Here is an 8,148-nt window from a genome sequence, read left to right on the forward strand (position 1 = left end):
TCTTGTTTCTTGGAGCTCTTTCTCTCTTTCTGTAAGAATACACTTTCTGCAAAAGATATCACAAACTGTTAGATTCACAAAAGTTCATACAGAAATCAAATTTGCATCAATTTATAGACAAACACAATTCTGACGCATTTTAATCGACTAAGCTACAAATGCAATCGAATATAGCAATTCAGTTAAAGTAGTTAGCAACAATCAATGCAATTAATTGAATGTACAATTAATGCAGTCGAATCTCATTTAATGCTTGGTCAACATATTTAAAAATATAACCATTGTACCATTTAATACAAGCATTAACAAAATTTCAAAACGATAACAGACTTAGTCGAATGCACGTTGCATGTAATTGACTATGTAACACAGTTAAACAAAGTTTTGAAAAACTTTCACTTTGAAAACCTCATAGCACACTTTGAAAATGGTTTGTGCAACAGGCCACAGCAGCAACCATCATTATGGCAACAAGTATCCGCACTCAATGAAAGATCAACAGAGTTGGAAGAGACTCTTCAACAATTTACGCAGGTGACTATGTCCAACCACAAGAGCACTGAAGCGACCATTAAAAACCTTGTCCTTCCTTAGCCAGAGTTTTTCTGTCGCTTCTTACCCAAGTTTCAATGTAGAAGTCTTTCAAAAAATAGTTGGAATGCAACAATGAGATGCGCCTAGACACCAAAAGAAGGTTTATCTATATGAGCGCGCACCTAGATTTCATGGATACTTAAAACAAAAAATATCAACAAGCAAAAATTAAGGAAAGATGATAATGAAATGAAAGAGTGAGACACAACCCTAAGTGAAAGTGCAAGTGACACTTGAAGCCACTTGACACACTTTCACACTAAGAACTGGAACTAAGCTATTACAATGTTTGTTTGTGCACTTGAAATTGCTTAAAGCATTTTTCCAAGCCACTTTATGTTGCAAAAAATGAAAACCAGAGAAACTTCAAATATTTCGTGATATAAAGCCAAAATATAAGTAAATGTGTGTACAATGGAACAAAACCAAGTGTAGCTGCTGTTTCTGAGTTGTGCAGATCCAAAAAGGTGAGCCAATGTGTTGTGTTGTGTTTACCCCTCGGCAAGTGTAACTGAATCGTATCAAGTAATAATCCTGGTAAGACCAAGTATCGTTTCCCAAGAGACTCAAGACCTAGACACCTATGTGATTTATTGATTAATTAAGACTTGAGAACAAATTGTTGTAAGTTTCAAATGCAAAAGACTGAAAAGTAAATATGTATGCATATGATGATCAATGGGCAAGAAGAAACAAAAGTGTGAATTGAAATATATGGATGAATATGTTGTTGGGGTTTATCAAGCTCATCTTTTCCACTCTCTTGTATTTAGGAATTCATCATTCCTTTCATTAATGTTAATGTCACTTTCTAAATTACTTTAAACCCGATGTCTCGGCGAAGAAAGCCTAATCATAATCACTAGTTTACAATGTCTTGTCTCCCTAGCAATTAATCATGCATTATAATGAACAGAAGCTTAAAGGCAACCAACTATCATACTCCTATCTCTAGGTTGGTAATATACTGATGGGAGAGATTCCCCAAATCTAGATTTCCCCGTATATCGACAAAACCAATAATCATGACATCGAATGAGTTAAACTAGGCATGCTTTGAGCAAAGAGGAAAAACCCTAACTATTAATGAAAGAAAGCATGTATCATATAAATGATCTTGAAGAACAAATTCCTTACAAGAGAGTTTCTAAAGATTTACATTGATTCCCTAACAACAAAATAAGTTTAGTTCACCTTATTCATGGTGAAACTAGATGCAATACAAGGGAAAAGTGAAAGATAGAACCCGAGAAAGTTGAGAAAGGAGCCTTCGCATCCAAAATCCTCCTCCAAGGGGTGAAAGAGAGTGTTTTTGCTTCGTCCCAGCCAAAGATACAATCCCTAGAACGTCCTAAAGCTTATATAATAATCTAAAAAATACAGAAAAGTAGGCCCAAGCCCAGAAAAGTGCCGCTCAGCGGTAGTAACGCGTTGCCAATTCTTCCCCTAAGCGGCATAGTTACCCCTCAGCGGTGCCAACGAGTACTGAAAAGTGCCGCTCAGTTGTAAATAACGCTCAACGGTACTTGCTGATTCTCTTCTTTTGCACTTTTTGTGTCCTTTTCTGATTCCATCTTTATCCCTTTTCACATCTTTCATCAGTTTCATCTAAAAACCTACAAAAACAAGGAAATCAAGCATAAAACCTATCCAACTCTATTATTTCCAATAATTCAACAAAATCATGAGTTCAAGCTAATTTCTAAGTCATAAAGGTTGTAATTGAAGTCAATTTTAAGTATAAAAATAATAGTTTTTCAACTGTTATCATGTTGGCTGTAACAATGTTGCTGGACCAGGAGTGAAATTTTGTACTTTAAGTTGCAAGCTTGTAGCCCTTTTAACACCTCATCCACTTCCTAAGATGCTACCCCCTTGGAGCAAGGAATTTGAGGTAGAACAACTGCACCAATACTTCACACAACCATATACCAGAAACAAACAATTAGCACCAAAGTTTGATACTGCACGAGTTTTACCATTGCAAACCAAATTGATAGCAGAATGTGAAGCCAAAGAATGGTGATTTCTAATGAATTTTCGTTTGGAAAAAGAGATGGCACACAAAAGGAACATAAGAAATGATTTATAACAAATGAACCAAGCAAGAAAAACTCAAAACAATGAGTGAATTGTGTGCAGGAAAAGTGTTTGACGAAAATGCAAAATTGTTTGATGAAATGCCACAAAGAGATGCAGTTTTGGTGTTTTCTGGTTTGTTGATTTTTTTCAAATTGGATTGTAGGGTTATTTATTTTTTTATGATTGGTTCATAGTTGAATAAGCCTTTAAATGCATATGGAAACAGAATCCCTAGCTTTTTCCAATCCAGAAATGAGATTTAAAGGTTGGACAAAATCAAAAAACATAATTTGCATACTACACCAGAAAAGTGGCTGAAAATGGTAGGTGCAGGGTCAAAATTGTTTGGCAGTGGTGCAAAGGTTTAAGTGAAACATCAAACAAGTTTATATCATCATTGTGAACATGTTTAAACTCTGAAACAATAAAGAAACATTCTAAATCCAAAAATGAATGGTCAACTTCCAATTTGAAGAAAAAATTGATGGTTTAAATGGTGATTATGCACATTGGCTGGAAAATAACCAAATGAACAGTGTGCACAAGTTTTAAATGGCAAAATAAACTTGTCCAAATGTTCACAATGCACACAAACACACAGATTCTTTAAATCACCAATGTAGTTGCCAATTATGTAGCAACAAGTGACCAAACAACACCAAGAATGAAGAAGGAACAGAATAAAAAACTAGTTGGATCAAGAAACGTGTACGAAAGGTCCTAAACAACTAGATCTAGCTGAACAATGTAAGCTAGGGAATGTTAATTGACCTCAGACATAGCAATTGAAAGAAGCACGGTTCAAAAGGTGTAATGCAATAGTAACAATGATAAAATACCAGAGATATGATGAACTGAACAACTCTTTTTGAAATGCATTGGTGAACTATTTCTAGCACTTGAAACATGTATAAATGCATCAAATAAACTTGTCTCAAGCATTAGGATTGAGAAATCTAGACAAACACAGTGTGCACATGATCAAGCCAAAAGTGACGTTTTTCTACAGAATGTGAAATCAGAGTTGGATGAACTTGATAACAGTTGAAAAACTGTTATTTTCATGCTTAAAATTGATACTAAAAGCAACCTTTATACTTAGAAACTAGCTTGAAATCATGCTTTTCTTCATATTTTCAGAAATAAGAGAGCTGGACAGGTTTATGCTTGATTTCAGTGTTTTTGTGCAGGTTTTAAGGTGAATTTGGTGAAAGAAGTGAAGAAAGAGAGATATGGAATCAGAAAAGACATCAAAAAGTGCAAAAGGAGAAGCCGAAGTCACCGCTCAGCGGCAGTTTACCGCTGAGCGGCACTCAGGAGCTCACGGGAGGACCGTTGAGGGGCAAAATGGCCGCTGAGGGGAAGAAACGTGACACGCACTTACCGCTGAGCGGTATTTTACCGCTGAGCGGCACTTTAATGGGCTTGGACCTAATTTTCTGTAATTTACGAATAATATATAAGCTTTAGGGTTTCCTAGGGTTTGTATCTTTCGCTGGAACGAAGAAAACACTCTCTCTTCCACCCCTTTGAAGGAGGATCTTGGATGCTGAGGCTTCCTCTTCACCTTTTTAGGGTTTTATCTTTCATTCTTTCATTGTTATTCATCTAGGTTCACCATGAATATGGTGAACTAAACTCTGTATGTTTGTTGGGGAATCAATGTAATCTTTTGAAGCTCTCATATATGGAATTTGTTTTTACATCTTTTATTTAAGATCTATGCTTTCTTTCATCATTAGTTAGGGTTTTTCCTCTTTGCTTAATGCTTGCATTGTTTAACTCATTCGATGCATGATTATTGGTTTTGTCGATACGGGCGCGTACGGGGAAGTCTAGATCCGGGGAATTTCTCCCAAAATTATATTGGTCGTCGTTAAGCTCCTGCACTTATGAACTGATCATTAGGAATGCTAGGAATTGTATGAACTCGTGATTAGGGAGAAGCCTTCTTGAAAGGTACTTTAGAGAGTGGCGTTAACAATGATGATTTGAATGTTGAATTCCTAAAATATATTAGAGTGGATAAGATGAAATTGACCCCCAACAACATATTCATACATCTATTTCATTGAAAGTGTTTATCTTTTGCTTTTGCCATTGATCAAAACTTCATGCATACATATTTAATTTTCATCTTTTGCATATAAAATCCAAATATTTCATCTTTAAGTCTTAGCTAATCAAGAAACCACACAACTAAACTAGGCCGTGAGTCCTTTGGGAAGAACGATACTTGGTCTTACCAAGTTTATTACTTGAACGATTCGGTCACACTTGCCGATTGAAAAACAAGTTTGTGACATCATATTTTGGTGTTCATAAATTTGTCCATCAAGTTTTTGGCGCCGTTGCCGGGGACTCTGGTTTAACTGGTTAATTTGTGTGATTATTGATTATCTTTGACTTTAATTTTGAATTTCTGTTTTTATTTTCTGTTTTTATTTTTCTGTTTTTATTTTATTTTATTTTATTTTATTTTATTTTATTTTCTGTTTTTATTTTTTCTGTTTTCTGTTTGTATTTTTCTGTTTTTATTTTTATTTTTCTGTTTTTATTTATCTTCTTATCTCTGATCTTATATCTTCTTTTATATCTTTTTGTGCTATCAAATATTTTCTAGAGTTTTGTGCCTAATGTCTACAGAATGCAATTTGGTCAAGAATTTAACTATATGGGCACTCAATTCTACCAAAGTAATCTCAACCACTGGTGTGAACCTCACTCAAGCATGGATCAAAGCCAATTTTGGCAAGCTGCTGGACAATTTGAGAACCAACCACAACAACAATGGCAGCAACAACCCTTTCTATCAGGAAGTTTGGATAGGTTGGAGGACACCTTTCAACGATTTTTGAAAAATTCCGACTCTACTCAGAAAAGCATTGAAGAATCATGTAAAAGAATGGAGATGCAACTTTGTTACATCAATCAGAGATTGAATGATGATGTTAATACTGAAGTTAACCTTAAGGAGGAAGGGCAAGTCATTATCACTGAAAGTGACAAGATTCTTGATGAGGAAAAATTAGAGGGAGATGAGGAAAGGGTAGAGAGAAAAGAGAAAGAAGAGTTGAGTGAGAAAGATAAAGATGAAGAAAAAGAAAAAGAAGTGGTTGAGAGAGAAGAGAGAAAGAAAATTTGTGTGAAAATAAAGAAGTTGAGGAGAAAAAGAGAAGGGAAGAAAAAAATAAAAGAAAAGAAAAAGAGAAAATTTGGGGAGAGAAAGCGTAAGAAAAAGAAGATGAGAGGAAAGAAGAAGAAATCATATGAAAAATCACATCCTCATCTAAAGAAGAATCATAGGAAGGAAAAGAAATTTAAGTGCTTTATAGAAATCTTCAAGAAATTGGAGATTAAAGTTCCTATGATTGAGACACTGCAACAGGTTCCTGGGTTGATTAAATTTCTAAAGAAGTTCAGTAGAAAGAAGAAGAAAAAGAAGATGGAACTTGAACTTTACTGGGTCAAGCTAATGACGTTAAAAGAGCGCTTGCTGGGAGGCAACCCAGTGGATTTAAAGACTTCTGATTTGGTTTTGTAATTTTTAATTTGTGAACATTATTTTTGTAATTATTTTGTTGGAGATAGCATCTACTGAAGGATGCTAGGTGGTTAAGTATCTACTGAAGGATACTATGATTGTAACACCTACTGATGGGTGTTGGTAAGAAAATTTTGCACCTACTGATGGGTGTTGGTGGATTTTGGGTCAGGCTCGTGACGTTAAACAAGCGCTACTTGGGAGGCAACCCAGTTGATTGAATATTTCTGTTTGTTTATTTTAGTTAGGGTTTGCATAAGCATTTTAAACATTGACTTGCAGGGAACCAGTGAGGGGCATGTATGGGAGGCATGTAGGTTAAGAAAAGAAGGAGAAGAGCACATCACGAAAGTGCCGCTGAGCGGTAAATTACCGCTGAGCGGTACTCTCGCAGATGGGCTTTAGTTTCCCCTTAGCAGGACCCGAGCCCATTAGGGTATTTTTATACCCCAAGCTGCGTTTTAGGTTTTCTATCCAGGCTCTTCTCTACATAAACACTTCCACATACCTTCTCCAAGGTTTTCCACATCTTTTCACTCATCCCTCTTAAGAAAATTTCTCTTCCACTCATTTTTCACTATTGTGCCATCAAAGTTTGGGGTTGGAAGAGAGCATTCTAGCTTGGAAGCATTCTCATTGCATCTAGTATATCCACCCAAGTAAGTAAAATGCATTTTGTTCATCCTAGGGTTCTTGATTTTGAATGTGATTGTCAAAGCATGAATATTTAGGGGTTTTGATTTCTATGCATGATTTGATGATATATTTGATGTTTGAACCGATTAAACTGCATGATTATGAACTGGAAAACTGAAAATTGCATTTGGGTGGAGTTAGGACAGCTTTAAAACAAGATTTTCAAAAATCTGCAGAGTTACCGCTGAGGGGTAAACTGCCGCTGAGCGGCACTCTGCCAGATTTGGTTTTTCTGAATTTTTGCGTGTTGGAATGTGGCACTGGTGGCGCTGAGGGGAAATTCTGGCCCTCAGCGGTGGTTTAGCTTCGAAAGGAGTTGTGTTATGTGTTTTACTAATGATTAACATCATGTTCTGTGGTTTTGTATTTGTGTTTTAAATGTAGGAATGGCATCCTCTTCAGGAAAAAGATTGAAAACCATGGCAACCAAGAGAAAGGAAAAGGAACCAGAGCAACCCCACTCTAGCAGGTTCCTCTCTAGGAAACATGAGAAGCACTTTAGGGTGGTTTAGGACAGGAGACTTTTGATGGAGAGAAAGGTTGGAATGATACCTAACTTTGCTCCTCAATTTGGAGAGCAAGTGTTAGGGAATGATTGGGGAAAGCTAGCCACTTATCCTGCACCTGCCAACATAGCTGTGGTAAAGGAATTTTACACCAATGCAAAGAAGATTGGTGATTATCCAGCTGAGAATTATTTGGGCTATGTCAGAGGCCATGCTATCAGGTATGATCCTGATTCTATTAATAACTTCCTGGACACTGTATGGGCTGGTGAGCAGTGCCAGTTTGCTCTTTGCATGGAGGAAGGTGCTGATTATGAGGATGTGGAGAGAGTACTGTGTATACCTGGAGGACACTTTCAAAGGAATCGATCTGGCTCAGTGGTTAACATTAGGAGGACAGATTTGACTCCTCTTGCAAAGTATTGGATGGCGTTTTCTCATGCCAACATTCAGCCATGTTCACATGTGTCAGATATTACTCTCAGCAGGGCATTCTTCATCTACTGTGCTATCAGAAACTTGAATGTTAATATTGGGCAGGTGATAGCTGATGAGATTAGTGTGTGCGCCAATACTTCAAACAACAAAGCACCACTAGGACATCCTTCTTTGATCACGCACCTTTGCAAGATAGCTGGGGTGGACACTTCTGCTCCACCATTTGAGAGGCCAAGAAAAGCTATTGATGAGGCCTATTACAGACAGTACTGTGGAGGTGAGGATGCA

The sequence above is a fragment of the Vigna umbellata genome, chromosome 10 (genome assembly GCF_029865625.1).
Source record: "Vigna umbellata cultivar VRB3 chromosome 10, Vumbellata_1.0, whole genome shotgun sequence".
NCBI classification, from domain to species: Eukaryota; Viridiplantae; Streptophyta; class Magnoliopsida; order Fabales; family Fabaceae; genus Vigna; species Vigna umbellata.